This window comes from Mirounga leonina, unplaced genomic scaffold, assembly GCF_011800145.1.
Source record: "Mirounga leonina isolate KUSES-001 unplaced genomic scaffold, KU_Mleo_1.0 Mir_129, whole genome shotgun sequence".
Taxonomy (NCBI): domain Eukaryota; kingdom Metazoa; phylum Chordata; class Mammalia; order Carnivora; family Phocidae; genus Mirounga; species Mirounga leonina.
Window position 1 is genome coordinate 53,813,744 of NW_023270323.1, and position 13,430 is coordinate 53,827,173.

General features: G+C 36.6%; 1 pseudogene; it reads left to right on the top strand.

Moving 5' to 3' along the window:
• Positions 1-384: 384 nt before the first annotated feature.
• LOC118010906 lies at positions 385-4,391 on the top strand (annotated as a pseudogene).
• Positions 4,392-13,430: the final 9,039 nt, after the last annotated feature.

Below are 13,430 nucleotides of genomic sequence, written 5' to 3' on the forward strand. Positions count from 1 at the left end.
AAACCTTCATTAGGTCCTGAGTAGAAGACTTTTCATGAATGAGAAGTATGTAGGCCAGTGTGTGGGGTGTAGGGCAGGGAAGGCAAGAGACAGAATGAGGAAGTCAATGCACATCTTCAATCTCATCTTTTTGCCTAGGTTTGGAGTCTATTTATACATGGAAATTCCTAAATTCTCTCTTTCTTGGAATTGTGTATATTGGGAACCTACTTTTCAACTCCTCAACTTTAAAACCACTTACAATTTAAGGGCACATTTTTCTAAATACATTATATAAATACTCAAATTGAAATTTAAAATGTTCTGGTGTTTCTCGAGAGAGTGGGACATCCGGGTTGCAAGCAAGCTTCTTTGTCTCACGTGCAACAAAAGAATGATTTAAAAATGGGCGATGTTGACAAGGGCAAGAAGATTTTTGTCCAGAAGTGTGCCCAGTGCCATACCGTGGAAAAGGGAGGCAAGCACAAGATAGGGCCAAATCTCTATGGTTTATTTGGGTGAAAGACAGGTCAGACCCCTGGAGTTTCTTACCTGGATGCCAACAAGAACAAAGGCAGCACCTGGGGAGAGGAGACACTGATGGGGTATTCGGAGAATCCCAAGAAATACACCCCTGGAATAAAACTGGTCTTCACTGGCATTAAGAAGACAGCGGAAAGCACAGACTTGATAGCTTATCTCAAAAAAGCCACTAAGAAGAGTAATAGTTGGCCACTGTTTTATTTATTACAAAACAAAAATGTCTCATGACTTGTGTACCATATTTAAATTGGCCTCATACAACAGAATTCAGATCAAGGATGGCTGATAGAATATTTCTTTTGGACAGTCCTGATTTAAATAAGATTGGCTTGTTGTTAAATGAATATGATCAGCTCTTTGAACTTTGACAGTGATTCTGGTTCAGCAAGTCATTGTCACTGTTTTCCTCTTCTAAAAATGTGATTGGAATTGATTAGTAATGTTCAGCTTTTCACAGAGATGGTAAATGTCATGTCTAAACCTGCAGGAGACTGATCTTAGATTTAGATGACTGGTTATATTAATATATTTCAATATTGAGGAAATCCCTTCACTGTCTCATAGAACAGCAAGACTCAGCTATGTTTCAAGTTGTGTTCGTTAGTCTGTTAAAGGCAAGGGCTGGCAATGTCCACTTTATCTTTCTGGTCTTAACCATGCCAATGTAATTAAAATTCTCTGCCTCTAAAATGTTGCCTTTTGCTTAATGAAAGAAATTTTAGTGGGTGGTTTATGTATAATATTAAATAAAGAACATTCAACACTTCTCATATTTTATAGATTATCTTATAGATGATAAGGTCAGATGCTTTTAAAATTCAGTCTGACAAGATATAGTAGCAAATTTGTGAATTCTTCACTAAGTCAGACTAAGTTATAATTCAGGATTGTCTTCTAAACAGCTATTCAAAAACACAACTGTAGAATTACCATATATGTATGATTGGTAAGGGTACTTTTGCCAACTCGTTCGAAGGCTTCAAGTAGAGGAGATACATCATCAGCACAAATTTGTAGATTATGTGATAAGGCTTAAGATAATTAAAAAACAAAATCACAAAATAAATGTTCTGGTGTCTCAAAGTGTTTGTTGTTTATTAATTCATTTAAGTTGACATCATAGTGGTGTTTCATTTACTGTGCTATTGAAGTAGTTTCTTAGTACAATGATGAAATATATTTATTACAGAACATTACTTTGCTAGATATCACACTGCTGAAGTTACACTTATGGGCAATATTAAGGGGTCTATTTCTCTACAATGTGGAAACTAATGGGAGTTCAAAGAGTAAAAGCCATATTACATCCCAGTTCTCTGTTACAGTAAGCTCATCTGAGAATTAGTTTTCAACTACGTATTGAGTAAGTTGTTTATTGTTAGGGGCCTCTGTTGAAGAGGTGAGGAGTGGTTGTAATTGAAGGTGTTTATCTTGGAAGGTTCTGGGAACTTGGGAAAAAAGAGGTCCCAGCACTGAGCCAGTGGGAATGGAATTCAGTGATTGGAAGGTAGCACAGTGGGAAATAAGATACAGTGAAGGAGACAAAGCCAACAGAAGCAGAGACATGGAACAAGCTTTGAACAATTGATAGGAAGAAACAATCTAGGCTATTGTACTGATGTGCCCAAGCAATACAGTTGCAAAATTACAAAAGGTAAGCAGTTCATTTAGAGGTCACATAGGGACTTTAAGTGATAAGTAGCAGAGTCAAATTCAATAAGGAAAAATAAAACTGCATTTTATCTTACAATTAGTTTCAAGATTGAATCAGATACCTATCCTATGATATATGGCAGAATAATCTCATACTTTAATTTAAGTTAAGAAATATTTATTGATAAATTTTACATACATGTAGAAAATAATAGTAAGTGAAAGAATAGGACAATCTCTGACTTTCAGAATCTTGCATAAGAATTTCTATGGACATAATAAAGGATAGCTGAAAAGACATTGTAAGCCACGTGCCACAATAGAGATACAAAGCGAGCAGCAGAGTAATCTAATGGAGGAAGCCAGCATACCTAGTTGAAAGCCAAAAGCTTTTCTTGGAAGATATGGCATTTGATATGGTCAATAAAAGAGGATAAATTATTGAAAATCAGAAATGGTATAAATATATTCCATGCAGGGAAAAATGTTTAGACAATATCATAGAAGTAGAAAAGCACAGGATTTATTTCTAATTTGTCAAAATAATTATTATATATATGTATTCATATGTATATATAAAATTATTACATGTATATGCATTATATATATAAACATATGTATTATATGAGTATATATACATATGTATTATATGTATACACACACACAAACTGATGAAAGACTGACAAAATGGATTGAGATTCATGGTGTTCTTTTTCCCTCATTACCTTTTCCTAAACTAATAAAAATAAACTCTACTCTCTTGAACACATAAAACAGATTTGGTCAATAAAAATTCACTCCACTTATTACAGTGATTGTACATTTATTCTTTTATTCATTCAACCAACCAAAAGACATCAAGTACTTGCTGTAAAATAGGACATACATAAAATGTTGGCATGAACAAATAAAATATGAGGGATATAGAATAACTGGTGATGGAAAGAATAGGGCTACTTGAGAAATTATACAGAAAGTCCTTCTGAGGAAATAACATTTAAATGGCAAACTTAAAAATGTAATGAATCACTTAATGGAAAGAGCCAAGGAAAGAACTGACCAGAAATAGGGAAGAAATACAAAGTTGCTAGTATGAGGTCATTCTGTGGCAAGTCACAGCCAACAATAACCTTTTTTTTTTTTTAAAGATTTTTTTTTATTTATTTATTTGAGAGAGAGAATGAGAGACAGAGAGCACGAGAGGGAGGAGGGTCAGAGGGAGAAGCAGACTCCCTGCCAAGCAGGAAGCCCGATGCGGGACTCGATCCCGGGACTCCAGGATCATGACCTGAGCCGAAGGCAGTCACTTAACCAACTGAGCCACCCAGGCGCCCATGAGAAGGGATACTATTTCCTTTTTTTTTTTTTAAGATTTATTTATTTATTTGAGAGAGCGAGAATGAGAGAGAGCACATGAGAGGGGGGAGGGTCAGAGGGAGAAGCAGGCTCCCCGCCGAGCAGGGAGCTGGATGCGGGACTCGATCCAGGGACTCCAGGATCATGACCTGAGCCGAAGGCAGTCGCTTAACCAACTGAGCCACCCAGGCGCCCCCACAGCCAACAATAACCTTAATAAATTGATTACAAAAGTGATTGCCGTCCTCCACCCTTTCTTTCTCTGTTGTGATATGATATTCCAACTCTTTCCATCAAGTAGTGGAGTCTATTCCCCCTCTGTGTGAATCTGAACTAGCTTTATAACATCCATTGGCCAGGAGAATGTGGTCCAACTGGCTTTGTGCCAGTTCTCTGTCAGGCTTTGACACTTAACTCATGTTCTTGGGAATCCTGTTACTTCCACGAGAACAAGCCTGAGGTAGCTTGTTGGAGGATAAGAATTCCGTGGAACTTAGTTGATTCAGTTCATTTGCCACAGCTAAGGGCCAAGATGAGCTAAGCTGAACTGCAACTGACCTATTAATAAGATGACCATGGGTGTGACAGAGTAGGCAGTTTAGCTAGATATGAGCTAGAAGAAAGGGTAGTGGTAAACACTTGTTTGTGGTTTCCCACCTCCTGGGATTATCAGACCAAGAAAAGCAGGTGCAGAGCATGCACTCCCTTTCCAGCCTGTGTCCTACAATTAACTTCTAGCTTCATTATAATATATTTACATTGCAGTTTCGACCCCCTCTCCTCCCACCATAGGTGAAGATGGCCATGACAGTTCTGGCAAGAACTTTGTAGGGCTAAAACCTCCCCCTCCTGTCCAGTAGAAGGAGTCCCTTAGATGACTGGAAACATCCTCAGTAGGAGATCACCCTAGCTAGGAGCCAAGACCTATGCAAACAAAAAAAGAAAAGGCACCCAAACCCTGCTGCTGTTGCCACCTCTGGGCCCTCCTGCACTCCTGTCTTGAGAGTGTCCTGTCCTTAATAAATGGCTTTGTGCTTGCTACTTTCCTTCTGGCCGTCTTGATGATCACGATCCTCACAGACACCTTCATAAGGAATCCAAGAACTGAAACCTCCATTCATACGATGCAGGATCTCCCACTGGTAGCAGATGCTTGATTGAGCCCAGTCAATATCAATCAGGCCTGGTCCAAATCAAAAAAAGCACAGAGCCAATCTGTAGAGCCTTGAGCAACAATAAATTGCTGTTTAAGCCACTAAATTTTAGGATGATTTGTTATTCAGCAACTGGTGTTTGCTATAGTCTCTTAAGCAAGAAAAGATACTTAATTTTACATTCCAAAATTTTTCAAGTTGGTTCAGACGTTTACTATTAATGACCCAAATGTTTTCTGCCAGCATATTGTTTTTTTTTTTTTTTTTGTCCTTAGACTGATACTCTTATAAGATAATTGCTATTTTTCAAAACATAATTTCTTTATATAACAGTTTCCAAGATAGGAAGAAATAATATTTCTTCTCCTCATTTCTGTTTTGTCCGTGGAGAGAAAAAAAAGTCCTACTCAGAAGTCCCTCAATATGGGGTGCCTGGGTGGCTCAGTCATTAAGTGTTTGCCTTCGGCTCAGGTCATGATCCCAGGGTCCTGGGATCAAGCCCCACATCAGGCTCCCTGCTCAACGAGAAGCCTGCTTCTCCCTCTCCCACTCCCCCTGCTTGAGTTCCCTCTCTTGCTGTGTCTCTCTCTGTCAAATAAATAAAAAAAAACTTAAAAAAAAAAAAAAGAAGAAGAAGAAGAAGTCCCTTAGTATATTTCTTAACATCTTGTTGGCCAAGATTGGGTTACTCACTCCAAATGCATTACATATATAAAAGAAATTAAAAGGAAATTGACAGGCTTGCCTTATTATGATTTATTCCATGGACGTGTTGCCACCCAAACAAAAGTAAACATCCAAAAATTAAAGAAGGTGAAGAAAGCTGATAACTAAACAATGAAGAACAAAGGCAAAAAAAATATAACTTTTAAAAAAGGTTTCTGTTAATTACCCCATAGGCAGCATGTCTGAAAAAGCATAGAGAATAAAGAGGAAAGCAGTTAAGATGATCTTGGAGAAGAGGACATGTATGAATGTACCCATTCATACAGGGAGCCATAGTAAAGATTTTGGATTTTTTAAGTTTGAGGGAAAGTTACAGCAGCATTTAAGGTGAGTGGGGAATGGATCGTAGGTGAATAATATAGGAGAGTAGGAACAAAGAAACCAATTGGGAGGATACTTTCCAAACTCAAAGTGAGAAAATAGGACTAGTGTGACTTGGACTAGAGTAGAAGTATAAACAGAGAATGTGAATGGATTCAGGATTAGTTTGAGAAGAAGTAGATGGATTTCTGGTGATTTTAGGGGCAGACTTACTGATAAAGCCCCTTCTGTGAAGGGAACAGAGCACTGAAGATTGGTTCCAATGTTTCAGTGTCACTGGAGTTCATGGCCTGGCCATTTCTTAAAACAGATTATGACTGGTGCAAGGTTTGGAAGAGAGAAGGGATGTTCCAAATATTTTTAAGTTTAAAATATCTATTAGACATTCAAGAGAAGATAGTCAGAAAGCAATCAGATAAACAAATTTATATCCACTGAGGATTTAGGAATGGAAATAGAGATATGATCAAGCAATTCCATACTAGGAATTTAATACCCCCCCCAAATTGAAAGCAGAGGCAAGTAAACATTTGTACACCAAGCAATTCCATACTAGGAATTTAATAACCCCCCCAAAATTGAAAGCAGAGACTTAAGTAAACATTTGTACACTAATATTCATAGCAACATTATTTGCAGTAGCCCAAAGGTGAAAACCACCTACATGTACATCAGTGGATAAATGGATAAACAAAATGTGGTATATACATACAATGGAATATTATTCAGCCTTAAAAATTAATGAAATTCTGGTACATGTTAAAATATGGATAAACCTAGGGCCACCTGGGTGGCTCAGTCGTTAAGTGTTTGCCTTCGGCTCAGGTCAGGATCCCAGGGTCCTGGGATCAAGCCCCGCATCGGGCTCCCTGCTCTGCGGGAAGCCTGCTTCTCCCTCTCCCACTCCCCCTGCTTGTGTTCCCTCTCTCTCTGTGTCTCTCTCTGTCAAGTAAATAAAATCTTTAAAAAAAAAAAAAATATGGATAAACCTTGAATTCCTGGTGATAATAGAAGAGAATAGAATAGAATAGAAGTGATTATCAGGTTCTAGGAGGAGGGAGGACTTACTGTTTAATGGATATAAAGTTTCAGTTTTGGAAAATGAAAAAGATTTGGAGATGATTGGTGGTGATAGTCGCTCAACAATCCGAATATACTGAATACCACTGAACAGTACACTTAAAATAAGTAAAATGGTAAATTTCATGTGTGTTATTTATTTGAGAGAAAGAGAAAGAGAGACAGAGAGAGCGCAAGCAGGAGAGGCAGAGGGAGAGGGAGAGAGACTCCCAAGCAGACTCCACACTGGGAACGGAGCCAGCCAGGGGCTCAGTGGTGCAGCTCTGGGATCATGACCTAAGTGGAAACCAAGAGTAGGGTACTTAACAGACTGCACCACCCAGGTGCCCTGTATGCATATTTTAGCACAAAAACAAGTAACAGCACAGACTGACATGGGACATTTTGTATATGATATTGTTTTTCCCTCTTACTCTTTTCTAAGTTGAAGTAGCCTGCACTATCACTAAATGTCAATTGAAAAATAGACTCAGCTTATTTTCTTTCTGAAAGGAGTCCCATATTAAAATTTAATATTATCAGCAGTAGTATTAGAACGAACACATGAGGATATACCATGGAGTCAAACAGTACACCAAACAAGGTAAAACTGTCTTGAAATCAGAGACTTCTCCAGAAAAAAAATAGAATTTGGACTTTTCTCTCTTGCTATCTTCCTTTAGTGTTGATTCATCGAGTTACTGAGTCTTATCGATTCTATTTCCACAATATTCGTTTTATTCTGTATGTCTTTTCTTTTTTTCATGTTTTAAAACCTTTTATTTACATATTTCAAAAGTGTGCATTCCAATGATTAAAATCATTTGAACAAAAAAAACAATGGCACTCTAATTAAACCACATTTTACAGCCTGCAGGACACATTGGGCCAGCTTGGTTCTTACTCTAGATTTCACTGTCAACCCACCCAGCTTCTTCCTTCACCAATGACTGCGCAACTGGACTTCGCTTGCTCATGTGTCCCTATAGTTCTTTTCTAATCCCATTTGAATTACAGCTCTCCATGAAACCATTGAAGTTATCTCATGGAACGGTTGCGAATTACTAGTTTAAAGCCCTAAAATGGCTGGGACCACAAATGTGTAATGCATCACTGTATCTGTCATGCCTAACACAGCTCCAATCCCATCACAGTTGTTTAATGAATGTTTCAATAAATGAACTAACACACCAGGCTGTGGTCCTACTTCCTTGTTCTTGTTTTATCTTCCTTCATCCTTTCCAAATGGAGTTTTATATGTAATGGAAAAGGGGGAAAAATGGAAGGAAACGAAAAGCACATTACAGAAAAGTAATAACCCAGGTGAGATTTAGCAATAAACGGGATCTTGCTGAAAAATACATAAGCACTTCGGGGGAATCACACACTCTAAAAACAGAACAAAATCTAAGACTACGTTAAGAGAAACAGATTTTCCTAGATATGAAAAGTAATAGTTCCACTACTCTGTCCTAATAAAATTATCCAGAGTCTTTTTTTCAATTCTGGGCACCATGTTTGAAGAGAGGCATTGACAAAATTCCTGAATTGAAAGGAATTGGATATATTTGCTCAGTTCCAATTGAGTTTGACAAGCAGGAAAGGGATGTTTGCAGAGCAGACAAAGAATATTTGAAGTCCAGAAAAGTTGATTACACAGATGACCCCAAGAATCAAGGTGAATGAGGCTGTACATATGAGATGCACCTTTCTTTTGTACTTTCAGAACTGGAATATTGCTTTGATTGTTCTGACAAAGTACAATCATCCCCAATGGTCTTTAAAAATTCCTATTAGGATTCTTAAGGTCTAGGAGGCTGGAGAGCAATTATTGACATCTTGTGATCATTTTCCTGGCAATTCAGCAACCCTTATGCACCTGCCCAGCCAAGTGTCCCCATTCAAAGTCCCATGTTTCTCTCCTGAAAAATCAGTTAATAACTTGCCTTCCTGCATCCAGCCATTTGTAAACTTCCTTATCTAATATTATTTATAATTCATTGGCACAGAAATGATAAAGTATCTGGACATTTTCTAAAGTAAAAATAAGAGAATTTTAGTAATCTTATCAAGGTAAATGATAGTCTTAACAATCTTTTTGATAGATAGTATCTGATATATTATGTTTGACTCTTGGATACAAATTTTAAGAGACACATCAACAAATTAGAATGTGTCTGGAGGGGAAAAAAAGTGATGTTGGAATGTCTGGCTGATGGGTTGGGAATATTAACCATGAAAAGGGTCATATCTTACTAACCTTTCAATGGCTGTCCCATTGAAAGGTTAGTAAATCCACTGTTACTTTCAAGTAACATACTAAGAAAAATGAGTGAAAGTTACAAAAAGGAGATGAATTTGGCTCAGATTAAGGAAGGCATTTTTAATAGTTATGATTTTCCAAAAGTAGAACATTTAGCCTTACAAAAGAGTTCACCAGAAGTTCAAAACTTTAACTATTGACCAGATTACTATATATGCAAAATTATGAGGAACAGATTTTAAAAGGATTATAAGAGGGATATTGGAGCATGCTTTATTATTTATTTATTCTTACTATCACTCCATGAAATAAATATTATTTCTATTTTATATAAAGAAAGTGAAACATACAGAGTTTAAGTAACTAGATAAGTCTATAACTGGTAACAAGTAGTAGAATTTGGTTTCCAGTTGAATTTGGTTCTCTATGACCATAAAGTCCTATCTTTAAATGCCATGTTTACAGCACCGGAAAACAACAGAAAGTACAGAAGGGATTTGTCAATAGCAGTTTTGTGAGTGGTAAAATTTGAAAAAAAAAACAAAACTTTCTTCACCTGTATTTTTAAAATATTTCCATAATAAACATTAATTATCTTAAATAAAACTATGACTACTGCATGTTTTAAAGCAAAAGGGGAAAAATATTTTCAATTAATCTTTTCTAATTTTTTATTTCAGGAAATCTCTCCTCCAAATAAATAATTTTTCCTTTTATTTCGAAATCATTTAAACCAAGAGAAAAATAGCAAGAATCAATCAAAGAACTTTATAGCAAGAACTTCCCCATTATCATTTTACCATATTTCTCTTTTGTGTCTTCTGTGTGTGTGTATGTTTGAACATTCATAATGTCACTTCTCAAATTCTATTCCAACACCACAGGATTCATTGAAACCTTCCATCTTTCTATATTTATAACTCCCTTATGAAACACTAAAATAATATGGTTCCCATTTTTAACACCTCTTTATCTGCTCAGTCATTCTGTACACGTACAGAAACTAATATCCGCACCACAGGTGCTGCTTCCTTAGGTCTAGCCCGCTGGTCATGACTATGCCAGTTTCCACCTCAGTCAGGGCCCTGTCCCATCCATCCTACCAAAGAGAGGAGCACTGCCTGCCAAATTCTCAAACGAGCCAAGGGAAGGAAGTAGTAAAGAAGAAAGGGAGACCACTTCCAGTAGACTCAATTTTCAGGAAGTTTCATATATTCTGTTCTTTTAAAAATCTTCTTTCAAAATGTGTATTATTCACCTGTTGGATCTTTGTTATTCAGGCTTTAAAAAATAAAATGATAGCCTTTCTTACGATTCTTATCTCTTTGTACTTTTCTTTTGCATTCTTATAGGATTTGTCAGATGTATACTCTACACCCATAATTTGATTCTCTGAAGTTTCAGTTATGTTCTCTATTGGCTTCAATACTGGATTTTAATGTTGCTATTACATTATAGTTACCTTGCAGGACTTCCTTGCATCAACCCTGGTTTCAACAGGAATGAAGCCTTTGTCCTGGTATCTTATTCTATTCTTCTCCAATTTTGATTTTATGTCACTTAAAGCCATGGGTCCTTAAAACTATTAATAAGTCCAAGTAGATATTTTCTCTTTTTATTTGCAATCATAACCAGAAGCATAATCTCTTTTTGGTATTTTTTTCTTTTTCTTATGTTCAGTAAATTTTATATATCCTATGCCCTATTTATTTGCTTGCTTACCATTTATTGAAGAGTTTTCTCTAAATGTGATTTTTTTTTTTTTTTTAAGAGACAAGATGAGGATCACTTAGCTCTGTTCCTGATGCGCTGGAGAATTCTAACATTTTCTCTTTCGCATGTGCTGCCAGAGAATAGAGCAATTTGTAGAGCTTCACTCCCAATTTCCAGTGACTGGCAGGCATTCTTCTCATGAAGATTTGCTATTTTGATAGTAGAAAAAGAAACTTCATCTTCTTCGGTTGCCTGGAATTGACATTTAGTTCAGATATAGTAAGTGAAAGGCACATTTTCTTGCATGCACTGTTTTTTGCTTTTTCTCTGCCTCTGCTCCCGACTAGTTGTCTAGAGACAGCACTGGGGAGATGGTGACAGCTCTCACAGCCTTTCAAGAGCCCCCTGAGCATACCTCTTCCCAACTCCATGTTCATGGACGACACGCCGGACACTTGAAAGGGATCACTGTAGGAATGTTTACAACATGAAAATATGTAAGCATTACAAAGGAGGGCTTATCTTTCTGGAAAGCAGTTGTAAAACCTTCTCCAAGACACCACTGGACTAATGCCTATTTTACCTCCTATGAAGCCAAACGGATGTTTGTATCTAAGAGAGTTTACCTTCTGAAATATGCAAGGTGCAGTTCTCATTTCATCTTCATCAAATGACAGAACTGAAAATTTCTCACCAATTCAATAGCTTGACTGTGAATCTTTGTTTATGTGCCATTATAATCATGACGATTTTCAAGAAAAAGCTGAGAGGGTAGAGAGTGGGAGTAAATTTAAAAGAATTTTTTTTTCCCCTGGGATTTCTAGTTTAGCATCGTTTTTAACCTGAAAGTTCCATAAAGACAAATATTTTAATGTTTTTCTTTCTATAATTTATTTCCCAAGAGGAAATCATTTTTTATAATTGTCCTCGGTCATAATGTAAATAAATGTAAAAGTGTTACTATGTGAATTAATTATGCATTTGTAGGTAAAAAGAAGCTGGCAATTGTGAACATTATATTATGTTATTTATTTTCTTTTACTTTTAATAGTTCTAAGTTTCTGGATATTGAAAACAACTTAAAAGCCTATTTATTATTTAGCTTTCAAAACATGATTAATACTCACAATCCTAGTCCTTCTAAATAATACAAGAACCCATTCATTATCAAATATTTATTGAATGTCTAATGTTATCCACACTTATCATAGTGATAGGACAGGGATATAACAAACACTCTGGCCTTCATAGTGTTATCATTCTATTGAGGAGTTTTCAATTTAGATCATTATTTACCTTATTTAACTTTGTACAAATGGCTTTACTTTACTTTTTTATCTACCTTTCTCCAAAACCTGATTCTGGTGATAGCATTTTGTTATTGACTAAACCTTCCAGTGTTTACATCCTACTTTGCTTTAGGCAAAGGCGATAAAGAAAGCATCAGCTGAATCATCTTAAAAATAAGAAGGAGAATCTTTCCCAAAATGTTTTGTCATGCAACTTGCCTTTCTATAAACATACCTCTTTTAAAATAAATGTATCAGATAGCATGTACACATATATACATTTATTTACTTTTGTTTACATCAAAAAGGACAGAGATATATGTAAGATTTAAGTATCAGTTTCTTTTCGATGTCATTGTTTTGCAAGGATCTTTGGTTGATGCCCCTGAGCTTTGAGTCCCTTTTTGAAGTCAGTATTGTTACTAGCTACCATGCAGGATTCTTCATACAAGTACTCTGTATTTCTGGAGGTGTGTGTGTGTGTGTGTGTGTGTGTGTGTGTGTGTGTGTGTTAATGACTGAAGCATAAAAACAGGAAAAATTTTTTTCATTTTCCTGTAGTGAATACTGTTTTCAAAGATGAGATGTATGTAAAATAAAACCAGTCTCGGGGGCGCCTGGGTGGCTCAGTTGGTTAAGCGACTGCCTTCAGCTCAGGTCATGATCCTGGAGTCCCGGGATCGAGTCCCACATCGGGTTTCCTGCTCGGCAGGGGGTCTGCTTCTCCCTCTGACCCTCTTCCCTCTCGCGCTGTCTCTCATTCTCTCTCTCAAATAAATAAATAAAAAATCTTAAAAAAAAAAAGTCTCAGATGCCACTCTGATTTGAGCACACTCTAAAACCTTCCCTTATAAAAATTAGAAAATCCAATGCCTGTGATCCTTCAAAAAATAAATCCAAAATATAAAAGAAGAAATCCCTAGGTGTCATGAAAGAAGAGAAAACCCAACAACAGATCTGTGAGTTTGTGGGCTGACAACACAGGGCCACTAGTCAGCATGGGAGAGGGTGGAGGAAAATGGGATGGGATGAAAATCTCAGTTCTAAGGGAACAGATTAGGCTTTATGACACTGAGGTACAGTGGAAATCAAGACCTTAGCATAGAAGTGGGACCTTAGAAATATCTCACCTTCAAAAAAGGAGAATTAGCAAAACTTGTTTCAGGGAGGTAGCACAAAGTTTGTCTCTCCCAAATACTAGATATACAAATAAAAACATGTTGTAAGAAACAAAGAAATAAACAAAAACTTTTTTTTTCTTTTTTGCTAAGTATGGGATTTAAGTCTAATTGTAAGGCATCTTAGTTCCAGAAACTATCAGAGAAAATCAACCAGACAGTGATGCCTCTAAGGCATTTGGCTGAAAAAACAACA